The sequence below is a fragment of the Hipposideros armiger genome, unplaced genomic scaffold (genome assembly GCF_001890085.2).
Source record: "Hipposideros armiger isolate ML-2016 unplaced genomic scaffold, ASM189008v1 scaffold_3, whole genome shotgun sequence".
Lineage (NCBI taxonomy): Eukaryota > Metazoa > Chordata > Mammalia > Chiroptera > Hipposideridae > Hipposideros > Hipposideros armiger.
In genome coordinates, this window is record NW_017731353.1 from 9,351,100 (window position 1) to 9,364,394 (window position 13,295).

The following is a 13,295-nucleotide window of genomic DNA, read 5'->3' on the forward strand; positions in this document are numbered from 1 at the left end:
AGCGCGAATGAAAACCACGAACAGCTCGGGCACGTGGCCTGAGCCACGTGGGTCCTTTTCCCGCGAGGGTGGCTCCCTGTGTTTGCTCCCCAACATGATTGGCGTGGGGAGTCAAACCCCGAGGCTTTGAGCCCTGTGCTGAGGAAGAGGTCTCTAGATGAGGAAGCCCAGGGCTGAGGCCGTGTGGCCAGAGGCTCTGCAGTGGGGTAGTCAGTCAGCAGGACCTCAGGGCCTGCCCCCCTCTCCTGAGCCACCCCCAGCAGCGTGAATGGGGACAGGTAAAGCCTGGCCAGGTGAGGCACCAAGGACTGCTCTGAAAGGGAGCTCAAGTGACTCATTTCCAAACTGTAAACCCATTTTTTATTGACTCTGTAACGCTGCCGCCAAATTTCCTCATTAGGATTTTACAGTTTATAGCTCGGCTGTGGTCGCTGGGAATGAAGGAGAAATGATTCTCAGAGCAGTACGCCTGGCAGCGAGACCCGCAGGGGGCAGCAGGCAGGGACTTGCATCCCTTCAGAAGCCACTGGGAATTCCCCATGAGGCAGCTCCGGGCCTCAGCTGGGGAGACCACCCTGTTAGGCCTTGTTTGGGGATGGGCTCCCCCCCATGCTTTAAAACCCATGTGGGTGTGCCTCCCACCTTGCTCGGTTGGGAAGGGGTCACAGCCAAACCACAAGAAAAACTGGGCAAGGCCACCCCTGGGCTGGCTGCCCCTGGCCCGCTGCCCTCAGACCTGACTCTGGCTGACTCCCCTGGGGTCCTCCCAGTAGCCAGGGCCACCTGAGGCTGGTGGCATTGCTGTTATGCTCAGACCTGCTCCCACAGGAACCCGAGCCATGAGCCCAGGCCCTGCACTTGGCCTGGCCGTGGGTGTGACCTGGGGGTGCCACTGCTATCCGGAGCCCCTCCCTGATCCTGTTGTTCCTGTGGGGACCTGTCCCTCGACCCGGTAAGGGAGCCTGGGATCAGTTGCTGCTGCAGAGTGGGGCTCCTGATCGCCTCCAGCTCCCTGCTCCCCGGCACCAGGGAGTAGCACATGGGCTGCCCAGGAGGCTGGGCAGAGGACAGGGACCCTTGGAGTGGGCAAGCATGTGACCTTGTCAGGGCCCTGCCACCTTCTGCTCCATGGAATGGTGGGGAGGGTGTGTTCGGATGGGCTGGAGTTCCCAGCCATGTGTGTGTTTTCCGTGCATCTGCCGGGGCCAGTCATGCCCAAGGCCATCCATCCCTGGAAGGTGGTGCGTTCACAGACAGGCCCAGGTGAGCTCAGGCCCCTGGTCTGGAGCAGGGCATCTGGAGACCCTGCTGGGTCCGGGACAGAGCCTGGGAGAAAAGTCCTATTGACATCGCCGGCGGGCGTCAGGGTGGGCAGACAAAGGGGCCCTGTGAGCTCAGTGTGGGAACGTGCGGCCGCCACCACGGGCCATGAAATTGGCAGCTCAGGCGCCCCACAGCAGGGCCCGTGTGGCTGGAGTGGCCTGGGAGCCTAGTCTGAGGTCGCGGCCGCCCCACCCAGGGCTTGCTGGGAGTGCGGGTCAGACGGGTGTAGTCTGGCCTGCCACTGCTGTGCAGTCATGGCCCGAGCCCCTTGTCCGGCACTCCTCTGTGGGCTTGGGTGATGGCTGCACTGTCCACGGGGGTGGGGGTGGGGGTGGGGGAGGCTGACACACCACAGAGACTCGGGCCCTCCTCCTTGGCCGGGATGGTCTTATCGCTCCTTGTCCCACAGCAGACCTTGCACAGCACCAGGTCCCAGTACACACTTCCTCAATGTTTGCTGAAGGACAGGTCCAAATGGAGGACATTTGTTCCAAATGCATTGGTGGGCGGGGGCGGGGCACCCCCTGGGCTCTGAGAGTTTGTGGAGTGGCTCGCTGACTCTGAAAGAGAAGCCTGTACCTGGGATCCGAGCAGACACACCCAACTCTGACTACCAGGCTGGACCCCATCTTTCTGCTGGGGGGCTGGCCTGGGGGCGCCAGTGATGGTGGGTGGAGGCCAGGGTTGGAGAGGGCCCCCTTCTCCTTCTAGGGGCTCACTCTTCCTTTGGAGGCTCAGAGCAGGAACGGTGCGCTGCAATGTGAGGGTGCAGCTTGGGGGGCATTCTGGGACCTGGGCTGGGAAGATCTGGCTTGGGGCGGCCAGGGGAGGACAGCACCAAAGGGCAGCTGGCCAGAGCTGGGCCAAGGCCTGCGGCCACCTTAAAGGCACTAGGAGGGGGAGGGGGGGTGAGCAGGCCGGCGGGCAGGCAGGCAGTGGGGGCGGGGCTTCCAGCTAATTCATTAAAATGTGTCGGGGAGCGTGGGAAAGAGGAGAGGATTTCTTCCCAGCAGCCCAGACACCTGGTAGAAGGGCCGAGCGAGGATACAGATCAAATAACAAACACTCAGCCCGGCCAGCGGGCCAGAGCGCAGGAAGGACGCCCGGGGCAGGAACTACTGCAGACAATCGCTGTGGCGGCTCCCGCCCGCTCGTTGGCCGCTCAGGCACCGCCTGGCACCGGGGCCATAGCCCACCCTGTCAGCTGGCGACTGACCCCAGCTCGGAAGGGGCCAAAGGTGGTCCCCAGACTGAGGAAGGCTCAGGACCCGGGTGGGTTGCCTCAGAGCCAGAGTGGGCTGGCAGCACTGTGTGAGCCCAGGGGGTTCCCGGAGGGACGCAGCCAGTCGGAGCAGCAGAGAGCTGGGGAGGCAGGAAGGCAGGCTGGATGGTACAGGTGTGACTGTGGGGACCACACTGAGTACTGTCCCTGGTCAGCTGCCCTTTCCTCTTTCTAGAGGCTGCACAGAGTGGAAGTGCAGACAGGCTGGGGCCAGACCTGCCTGGGAGGAGGGAAGGACATACAGCCTCCCATGTCCCCTGGCCTCTCCCCAGCTCCAGCGTCTGTCTGTCCAGGGCCTTGGGTCAGAGCAGCGTCTCCAGGAAGTGGCTGTGCTGGGCATCCCCCCCCTGCCCCGCCCACTTCATCTTGGCTCTACTAGGGAAGGGGTGCGGTCAGCCTGCCCCCCTCAGGACAGGACGCAGGGCCGGAGGTCCTGCTCCTGGAAAGAGCACCCCAGCCGCAGAGGGTCCCCATCCCTGGTGGGGTCTGGCTTGCCTACTTACTTTGGTACCGCTGCCTGACTCTCCGGCTCAGCAGTGACCGCTGGCACAGGAGAGCCAGGGCCCCTCCTCAGCCAGGGCCCCTCCTCAGCCTGGGCCCCTCCTTGCCACCTGTGGAGTGGTGCCCCAACCGATCTGGCCCCAAGGTTGCTGGGGGCTGACTGGCCTGGCACCTGGTACACCGTGGGCACTCCAAGGGAAAGGACGTGGAGTGTGGCAAGGTGCCTTTGAGGCCTCTGGCACCCCTCCTTCCCCCCGCCCTGTGCACTCCTTAGCCTGACCCCTCCACTAGGGCTGCACCCCTGTGGGGCTCAGGAGGCAATGGGTAGCACTGGTGTGGTCAGGAAGCCAGGGGCAGATGCAGAGACTGGCCTGGCACTGGTGCCCACCTGACACTCGAGGCCATCTCACCTGGCCTGCAGGTGCACCCTGCACTGGGCAGAGACAGCAGCCCTGCAGAGGCCCCCAGGCTGTGGCTACCCTGACTTCCTTGGGCTCCCCAGCCAAATCTGAGCTGGTTTCCGCTCTAGGCAGGAAGGACAGGAAAAGGATGTGAGTGAGGGAGGGCATATTCCTGGGGGGGGGGGCAGCAGGAGGCGGGCGGGGGCACAGTGCAGTCTGGGACCCGGCCTGCCACTGGCTGGAGCCTCTACCCGTGGGCCCCGTCCCCTGGCACCCCTCTCCCACCACACCTGGCACTGGCGCCCTCAGGCCTTCCATGGGATCTGCAATGGGCCTAAGCCTCAGTTTCCCCCAGAGTGGGCGAGCCGTTGGGACAAAGGCACGGCCCTCTCATGTAATGTGGTCACCCTCCCTGGCCAGGGGCGAGGGAGAGAGTGGGGGGCCAGGGCCGCTGACGCAGGGGTGCCGGCCTCCTTTCCAGGCTGTGACCTTCTTTGAGGGCGGCTGCTCTGCTTCCCACACCCAGGCTGGGTGGGGGCCCGTTCCCCAGAAAGTCCCAGGACCAGGCCTGGGGGGCTCCGCCCACAGGGTCCCATCATCCACGCTCCGTGGAATTGGAGGACCTCAAGGGTCCTGAGGCTGGTCTGCCTGAGGCCCTGGGACCTGCTGGGCGGAGGTCCTGTCCTGCCTGTCCTGGAGGTTGGCCCTTGGCCTGGGGAGGCCAGGGAGGGTAGGACGGAGGGGGTGACATTTACTACCCCCAGCAAAATGGGTGGGCCACCCAGCATTCAGGGCCTGTCTGCCACACCCCTCCCCTGCAGGCCCGTGGGCCCCAGCTGACGTGGGGAGCCACCCCGCTCCAGCCCTTGGGCCCTTGCCCAGGCCACTTCCTCCAGCAGGCATGCCCTTCCCACCTCCGCCTGCCTCATGCCTGAGCACTGAGCCGTTCTTCGCTCCAGGTCTGAGCATCCTGCCAGTGTGGAAAGCTTCCTCTCCCCGCAGCTGGGAGGGCTGGGCCCTGCTGGCACGCAGACCCTCAAGTGTGTGCAGTGAGCGACAGACAGGAATGAGCCCATAGCCACAGCCCGTGCAGGGGGCCTTTTCCACTTTTATTGCAGTGCTGGCCAGTGGGGCCGGGGATGCACTCAGGAGGGGCCGCTGGCGGGGCCGCGGTACCGTCCAGAACCCTGGGGAATCGCGAGGTGACCGGCCCAGGTGGGAGCCCCTCAGAAGACCTTGCTGCAGCCTCTGCCGCCCCCGCCACCGCAGAGTGCCCGCCAGGACCCCCGCCAGCTGCAGCCGGGCGCCGTTACCCGGCATGGCCGGGATGCTGGCCCCCAGGTCTGCCACCTCCAGCCAGAGGCAAGGGGTTCGTAGATGCAGCCCCCAGGCGTCTCCTCGGGGCTGAGCCTGGCAGCCACCCTGTGGCCCCAGCCGTGAGGATGCGGCCCCTTGTGACCCTCCTTGCAGCTCCTTCTTACATTTCTAGTCACCTGAGCCTCTCTGCTTCGTCCTCCTCAGCGACCCCGGGTTCACAGGCCTAGACCATGCCCTCAGAGCAGCCCCTCTGCTGGGCCAGGCCCCAGCCCTGTCTGGGGTCTCCAGTGTCCTCAGCATACAGCCCCGGTGCTTGCCTGCCTCCTGCACATCCTCGCTCTGGGCCTCGTCACCTGTCAATCAAGGACATCCGAAACTCCTAAGAACAAGGCCTGGCAGCCCCAGCCCCCCACAACACACCTCCAAGTGCCCAGCCTCTCCCCCACCCGCAGCAGAGAGGGCAAAGGGCAGGGGGCCGAGAAGTTTCCGTGCCAGTCCTGTCCCCTCCCATGGGAACTCACACCTTGGAACGTTCTTGGGGCTCAAAGGTCCTTGGGAAACATGTTCTGGACAGAAGATCAGCCGATTAGGGCACTTGGGGGCCTGAGAACCGGCGGGCGGTGGCGGGGGCGGCCCCTCTGTGGCGATGAGCAGATAAGCCCATTGCCAAGCAGTGAGTTTCACAACCAGCCGGCACCAGGGCAGGCGGGCGGGGACCCAGGGGACTGGCTGGAGCTCAGGGTGCCAGGAGGGACCCTGTGAGAGGGCCCCTGCCCCACAGGGGACACAGGGAGCCAGCCAGGCTGCTGGTGGCTGAAGGGTCAGTGCTGGGGTGAAGGCAGGGCAGCTGAGGGGCACTGCAGCAGGTGGGACCAACACCCCCCCAGTCCTTGTGATTTGCTTGGGAAACATTTCTCTACAGATGGCTGCAGGTTAACTGCAGTGGGGTCTGAATGGACGAGGCCACCACAGCCCCACTGTGTCCCTGGAGCCCAGTGAGGCCAGGAACTCCATCTGCCTCGCCCCAGCCCTTCCCCAGTCACCCCTAAGACACCAGACAGAACCACAGGGGTGCTGTCACCCCCAGGACAAGCGTGAGCCTTTGGGTGGGGCGCTGGGGGCCCCACAGCCCGGTGGCCCCTGCGGCGGGCACTTGAGCATGTCAGGACCACACTGTGGACAGCTGAGCACCACCCGGGGCTGGACACAGGCCATCATGAAGAGCTACCTGCTGTGTCGGTGGCCTCGCCACTGGCCCCAAACCTCAGAGGGAGGTGGGAAGGGCAGGGGCAACTGGGTGGAGACATCAGCATCCCGGAGAGGCTGGGCAAAGGGACCCCAGAGGCAGCCTGGCCCTGGGCTGACCCCACAGAGGGTCCTAGGATGCCCTTCATCCAGCCCACCCCGCCCTCCCCAAAGCCTACCTCTGTTGGGCCCCTCTCCCTGGAGGGTGGGGGAGCCTGGGTACCAATGGGAGGACACGTTCACTGCCCCTGCTGGGTGCCCTGCACCCTCCTCTTCCGAGTTTTGCAGAAAAGGGCAAGTGAGGTTGGTTCCTGGGCAGGACCTGCCCTGGTGGGGGGCGCCCTCCTTCCTGTCTGCCCAGGCCCACCTACGTTCAGCCTGCTGCCTGATGCCAGAGGTGCCTGAGAGTGCACGAGTGTGCGTGTGCATGGGTGTGCGTTCACTGCTGTGCATGTGGGCTTCACGTGTGGGGCAGAGGGCGCAGCAGGGCCCACTGCAGAGAGGGGCCCTGCGTACCTGAGCTCCCTGGACCCCTGCGTTGGTGGCCTGTGCATGGCACAGAGAAGAGCACAAGCCATGGCCCAATCCTGTCACCCATCGGCTCCTGGGTCACCCCCTGGCGGGCACCCCACTGACCGTCCCTGTGGTCGAGCCCAGGAGCAGCCATCACCTGGGCTGCCGTCCGAACCCCACCAAGCCCACGCTTGGCCCCCCGTGGGGCACATGCACCTGTCCTCCTGGGGCCTTTGTGGTGGCCGCTGAGACACACAAGCTGCTGTGTCACGTCCTTGGAGACCTTCAGGTACTGGTCACAGTTACAGGCCCGGGGAGGAGGGGAGGCTGAGGCTGGGGCGTGACTCCTTCCACCCCCCAAGTCTCAGCCCATGCTCCTTGCAGTCCTGGGTCTGGCTGTGGCATTTCATGGAGACAAATGACACGTCCTTCCCTCCCCCTGCAGGGACCATGGGTACACCACTCCTAGGGGGCCCTGGGTGGCCCCGTCTAGCTCCAGGGACCCTGTAGGACCCTGCCATCACCCCGGTTGTCCTCCCCAACTCCGGGGGGAAAGCCAGGCCTGGCGCTGCCCAGGCTGGCTTGGCACCGGTGGGGGTAGAGGGCCCAGCGTCCCAGGGTCACAATGGGCCAGCCATCACTGCCCCGGCCCCTCAGCCTGTCCCAGGGAATGAGTGCCACCTGTGTCCATGTTTCTGTGCGCCTTGGGCCGGCAGCAAGTCCATGAGGGGTCAGTGAAGCCACTTCTGCTTCTATGCGGGTCCTTGTCTAGTACACGAGGTGGGCTCCTGTGAGCTTGGCTCAGCACCGCTGATCTCACAGTGACCCTGGGCTGTGGGCGGGGGCTGGAGCTGCAACCCGCCCTCCCAATGCGGCCCCCTCATGTTCCATGAAGGTCATTGCCTGGTGGGATGGTGGGCCTGGACCCCAGGATTCCTGGGGTGACACAGAGTGGGGGACAGAAGACAGCGGTGGGGGCCTGCGCCCAGAGACCCGCTCCCAGGCAGGTACCCGTAGCTACCTGCAGAGCCGTGCACACAGGCCACAGCCCTTCCAGATGTTGGACATTGGACCAGCCTGAGCCAAGGGCAGGGTCTGGGCAGGTCCGTGAGCCACAGGGGAGCAGGGCTGGGACCTGTGATTCTGTGAGCACTCCCGGCCCCTTCCTGGATGACATGGCTCTGGGGGCAGGCGGGTAGGCGGTGGCCTCATGCCCCGGGAGCTGCAGGGTGAGCCCACGTCAGGGGTGGTGCCCGCCCTGCCCCCACACACCCTTTCCCACGGGCCTGGGCCTTCCGACACCTTCAGCTTTACCTGTGGCCTCGCTGCTGCACCTTCAGCCCTGCAGCCAGCCAGGAGCGCTGGGGCCTGGGGTGCTGCTGGACGGGTGGGGCTGCCTCTGCTGGGAGGACCCAGTTGGGCTGGGGATGGGCTGATCCCCAGGCTGCGCTACCCCTCCCATCCTTGGGGGGCCACCCCACTTGGCCAGGCTCTGGCCTCTGGCACAGGGAGGCTGCTGTGGGCTGTCCTGGTCACAGGTCCAGGGGGCTTCTGGGGGTAGGGGTGCTGGCAGAGCCCTCGCTGCAGGTCTGGCCTGTAGTCACTCCAGGTCCAGCCTGCCGCTGTCCTGGGCTGCCTGCACAGGGGCCCACACTCTCCCTGACCAGGCTACCTGAGCGGACAGCACCAGCAGGTGTGGGAGGGACAGCACAGCAGGAGGGTGGGGGCCCCTGTGAGGGGTCCACCAGCCTTCCCAGGACCTGAGCCAGGTGTGCACGCCTGGGCGGGGCTGCCAGCTCACGCTGAGTCACAGCACACAGACAAACCCTGGTGCCATCCACAAGGACCTGGCCACACCCTCGGGAACCACCAATGCCGGTTTTCCCACGGCTGCTGCCCACTGTCGGGTCTTGCTGTCACCCCGATAGGGCCCTGCCAGGCTCTGCCCCCACCCCCACCCTGGCTGGAAAAGCTGGTTCTGCGCCTGCCTGCCCTGTGTCCCCATCTGCAAGAGGCCTGGCACCGGGCCTCTTCGGCTATCTACCGTCTGCTCTGTGGTCCAGCAGTCCTTGCCTGACCACCTGCTGTGGGCGGGCAGTGGCCATCCCTCCGGAGAGGCTGTGCTCTGCCCTCACGGGGCTCCCAGCTGAGCGCATGCCTGGCCATAGGCTCTGTGCTGCCCACCTGAGGTCCCTTCCTGATACAGAAGGGGGTGGCAGAGCCTCTGCCCTCCCATTCTGATGAAAGGGGGCTTCTGAGGGGCCGAGTGACTTGCTCAGTCACAGGGCCCTCGACTGGCTGGGACCCCACACAAGGCCCTTAGGCTGCCCCCCAGTTGAGGGTGTGTGCGGGTTGCCTCTGAGCCCACTTCCCGATGGGCCGTGCAGACCCCAGCCTCGGAACGCCAGTGGGTCTCAGCAGAGACCAGTGGGGGGCCTAGCGGGGGCACTGGACAGAGGCCTCGGGTCCTGCCTGGTTTCTGTGCCCCCCATCCAGTCTGGGAGCTGGAGGGCAGGGCTGGCGTCCGCCCCCAGAGCCTGGCTGGGAGGGAGGGGCCAGGTGAGTCGGGCAGGAAGGGCTGGGAAGACTCCTGGCTCCCTGGTCCCAGGGGTCCGCCTGCATGCCTGGTTCCCACGGCTCCCGAGGCTGCTGGGAGCCAACGCCCGCCATGCCTCTCGACTCAGGGCAGACGGGGACTGCCTTGGGCAGGGGCAGGAGCCCATGGGTGCAAGACTGCCTCCCGGGGCTGGGCCACCAGTAAGGACTGGTCCTGGGGACTGGTGGAGCCTGTGGGCTCAGCACGGCATGCCTGACCTAGTGGCTGCCCTCTGTAGCTCCCTGCTCTCCCAGGCCCAAGGAGGGTAGGAAACGGCTGCTCTGGCCACTGTCCTGAGCGGTGCCCCTCGCTGGGCTCTGAGAGTGTTTGCGGAGGCCCACAGCAGGCACCTGGGAGACCCACCTTTCCTCTGACGGAGGTTGAGACTTGAAGGGGAGGCAGGCAGCTGCAGGGCTTAGAGGGGTCGGTTCCCAGGTGCTGGGGGCCACACCCAAGAGTCAACCTGCTTTCTGCTCTGAGCCCAGGAATCCCAGCCACACCCACCGAGGAAGTGATCCGGCCAGTGAGCCAGGCTTGAGCCAGAGGCAAGGTCACTGCGTGTGTCCTGAACCGTGTGTCCTCAGGAATGTTTGTGTGCCCACCTGTCCTGGGTGCCCACTTGCCCTGGGTGCCCACCTGTCCTGGGTGCCCACCTGTCCTGGGTGCCCACTTGCCTTGGGTGCCCACCTGTCCTGGGTGCCCACTTGCCTTGGGCGCCCACCTGCCCTGGGTGCCCACCTCTCCTGGGTACCCATGTTTGTCCTGCCCTGCCCTGGGGCCCTGCAGGTGTCTGCTGCACACATACCAAACGGTGGACAGCTGGTGCACAAGTTGGGAGAGTCCTCAGGGACAGGCCCAGGTCAGGGCCACTGAACGCCAGGAGGGCTGGGAGGTGGCTGTGAGGGCCCTTACATGCACTCGTCCCCGCAGCCCACCGGCCCCTCCCACAACTGAGCATGCAAACTGCACTAGGGCCTGTCATCTGCCTGGAGTCACCTGGGGCCTCACCGAGTTGGGGCTGAGGCAGAGGGGAGGGTGGGCAAGGGCCACGCCTGGAGCCCGTGGGGCACGGGGCATGAGAACCCATGCTGCCAAGGGTGCAGGGTAGTAGTGGTGGGCTGTCCAGGCTGCAAGCGTAGCAAGGGGTCCAGTCCCAGGCAGGACCTGGGAGAGACCCCTTGCCCAACCAGCAGCCAGGCCCATGACACGGGGACTCCCACACACCTTGCCCAGCAGGACGCTGGCACAGCTGACAGGCTCAGGTTCCAGCTTCCAGCTTGGAGATGGTACCAGGCCACTCTGATGTCCTTGTCTGAGGGGTCTGCATTCTGTGCCCAGGCCAAGCACTGACTCTCCAGGAGAGGTGCGACCCCTTCCGAGTAAGGGGCAGGCTGTGGAAATCTCCACTCTGGCCTGTGGCAAGTGCCTCCTCCATGCAGGGCCCGCCAGCCCCTGCACCCCCCCACCCAGTACGTGCCAGGCCCCATGTGGGGGCTGGAAGGTGAGGTCAGTCTGGTGCCCTGGGAGACCTGGCTCTGGGATTTCTGACCCACAGGCGGGGAGGCGGGGTTGACGCACTAGAATAACGGGCCGTTTCTCACTCTTTTAGAGCGAACTGGGAGAAGAGCAAAGCATTAAACAGCAGAAGATAGACACCACCCCATGTCACCTTGGAGAAAAGCCGGCGTGGGGTCACATGCTTTCCAGTACCTTCCAGGAGCAGTTTCAGTTACTCACATCAGGGGAGGGGGACGTAGCCAGTCTGAGCCTCAGGATACAAGTGTCACTGTCCTCAGGGTGCTTGTCGCCCTTGCCGTCCACAACTGCCCTCCTGAGATGGGTGGGTCCTGAGGCCTCTCTGGGCTGGCCTAACCACCTTCACCCCCCCTAGAGCTGCCCCAACAAATGGTGCTGGGTGCGGGGACAAAGGGCTGGGACCCGGCCTTCGGTGTTGGCCTGACACCTTGGGGGCAGGACCACTGCCAGGAGGAAGCAATTAGGCATAGCCCAAGGCCTGGGTCTACTCCACACCTAGCTCTCCCACGCTGTCCGGCCCTGAGCCATCTGCCCCCAAAGGTGACATGGCTTGGGAGCCTCTGAGGACAAGCACGTCACCTAGCTTTGCCCACTAAGACCCTGCCACCCCTCCCAGTTTGACCCTGATTTCCCGCTGGGGACAGGCTGGGAGAGGGCAGGAGCACTGTAGCCCCTCTCCTCACAGCCAGCCCACAGCTGAGATCCGCAGGGCACCTGTGGGTGCCACCCCTACCCCGCTGGCCAGGGGCACACACCAGGGGCGGGAGCCAGCCTCCAGCCCCCCAGGGAGGCTTGTGGCTAGGGTTGGTGCACAGAGGGTTTTAAAGTCCAACGGTTGTGCTCTTCTGTTCCCAGGAAGCAGGCTTACTGCCCCCCAGCCCGCTGCCTCCCTTGCCTGCAGTGCCCAAGACCCAGGATGGCAGCCCTGCAGGGCACAGCTTCCCTGCCCTGCCCCCAGGCCCAGGAAGGTCAGCTCCCACAGGCCTGGCCCCTCCCCCACCGAGCCATTGCCCATCCCCTTTGTGGGGCCAGGACAATGACTGCATAGACAGAGCTGGGGGAAGGGCCTCAGGCACTGTCGGCACAGGTTCCCTGGGGGTTAGAGGCCATGGGTGCTGGGGCACGAGGTGCGTGAGTCCCCAAGAAGGCCAGGCCTGGGCACGCGTGTGCGAGAGCCGGCACTCTGCAGGTCCTCTACATTACATGCACCCGGGTCCGAGGGGCACAGGGCGCCCAGCATCGGAGCAGCTGAGTGTGTGAGTTGAGCGAGCGCGAGTCAGCGTGTGAACACGGGAGTGCCTGTGACTGCGTGTGTCGGGTGTGAACACAGGCCCTGTGTGACTGGGCATGTCAGGTGGGAATGTGGGAGCTGTGTGGCAGCATGAGTGGATGTGACTTCACGTGTGCCCCTGACCCTGTGTCTGTGTGTGAGCAGCCTGGACAGGAGCCTGTGTGTACCCCACTGGGGAGTGAGGGAGGTGTGTCCCTGGGGGTCTCCATTTCCAGGGTGCAAGGAGCCCTAAATCACTGCCTCTCCAAGCAGCAGTGAGGTCCCCAGCAGCCGTGGCTGGAGACACTGTGGACATCCCAGAGCCAGGCGCAGCAGATACTGGTCCCTGAGGGCAAGGAAGGAGGAAAAGCAGGGTTGGCATGGAGGAAAGCCACACCCTAGCTGCCCCCCCCCCCCCCCCCCCCCCCCGCAGAAGGACAGACGGGGTCCAGGACACAGAATGGAGAGCTGGGGCCTGAATGGGGCCTGAATGGGAGGCGCTACCTGCCCAGGGTCACCTCTTCCCAGAACCTATGGGAGGGCCCGAGCCCGTATTCCCTCACAGCCCTCTGGGGCTTGCAGGCCTGAGCGCCGGGCAGTGGCTGCAAACAGGCAGGTAGGCAGGCCCCCTACTTGGCGCTTAGCCCCCACCCTGGAGCTTTGTGTCCCCCCTACCCCCAAGCCTCACTGTCTCCAACTGCGCCACCCACAGCCCAGGGTCTCCTGAGGACCTGGACACACAGTCCCCACAGTGTGAGATCAGCGGGGCCGACTGCCCAGCCCTGGCTATCCAGGGCCCGTCAGAGTGACACCCCACAATCCAGCACTGGGGTGGGCTGGGCAGCGGCCCACCGAGGCAGGCTGAGGGGTGAGCCACGGGCCGGGCAGGTACCGAGTCCTCCGGTCCCGCCTGCTGGACTCTGCCACGGGACAGTCACGGCCCCTCCAGGGAGAACACTGGCCCTGAGTATGAATTTCAGATAAAATGTGAGACACGTTTCTGTGTGAGCAGGTACTCTGTTTTCTCAAGTTTGCCTTCAGTGGGGGTCTGCATTTATATTTGCTAAGTCCCTCCCAGGCTCCCAGGAACAGAGTGGCAATGAGAGGCCAGTATGGGAGGCCCGGGACCTGCCCCAATGTCAGGGACACCCCAAAAAGGTGTCAGTGCTCCCTCTCCTCAGGCACAAGGCAGGCATGGCTGGAAACCCCCTGGGTCTCTCCATGAGGTGGGGTTGGGAGTAACCACCTGTCCTGGGTTAAATTAAATAGAATATGGGCCAGAGGATACCTTCTGACCTCAGGCCCTGGGAG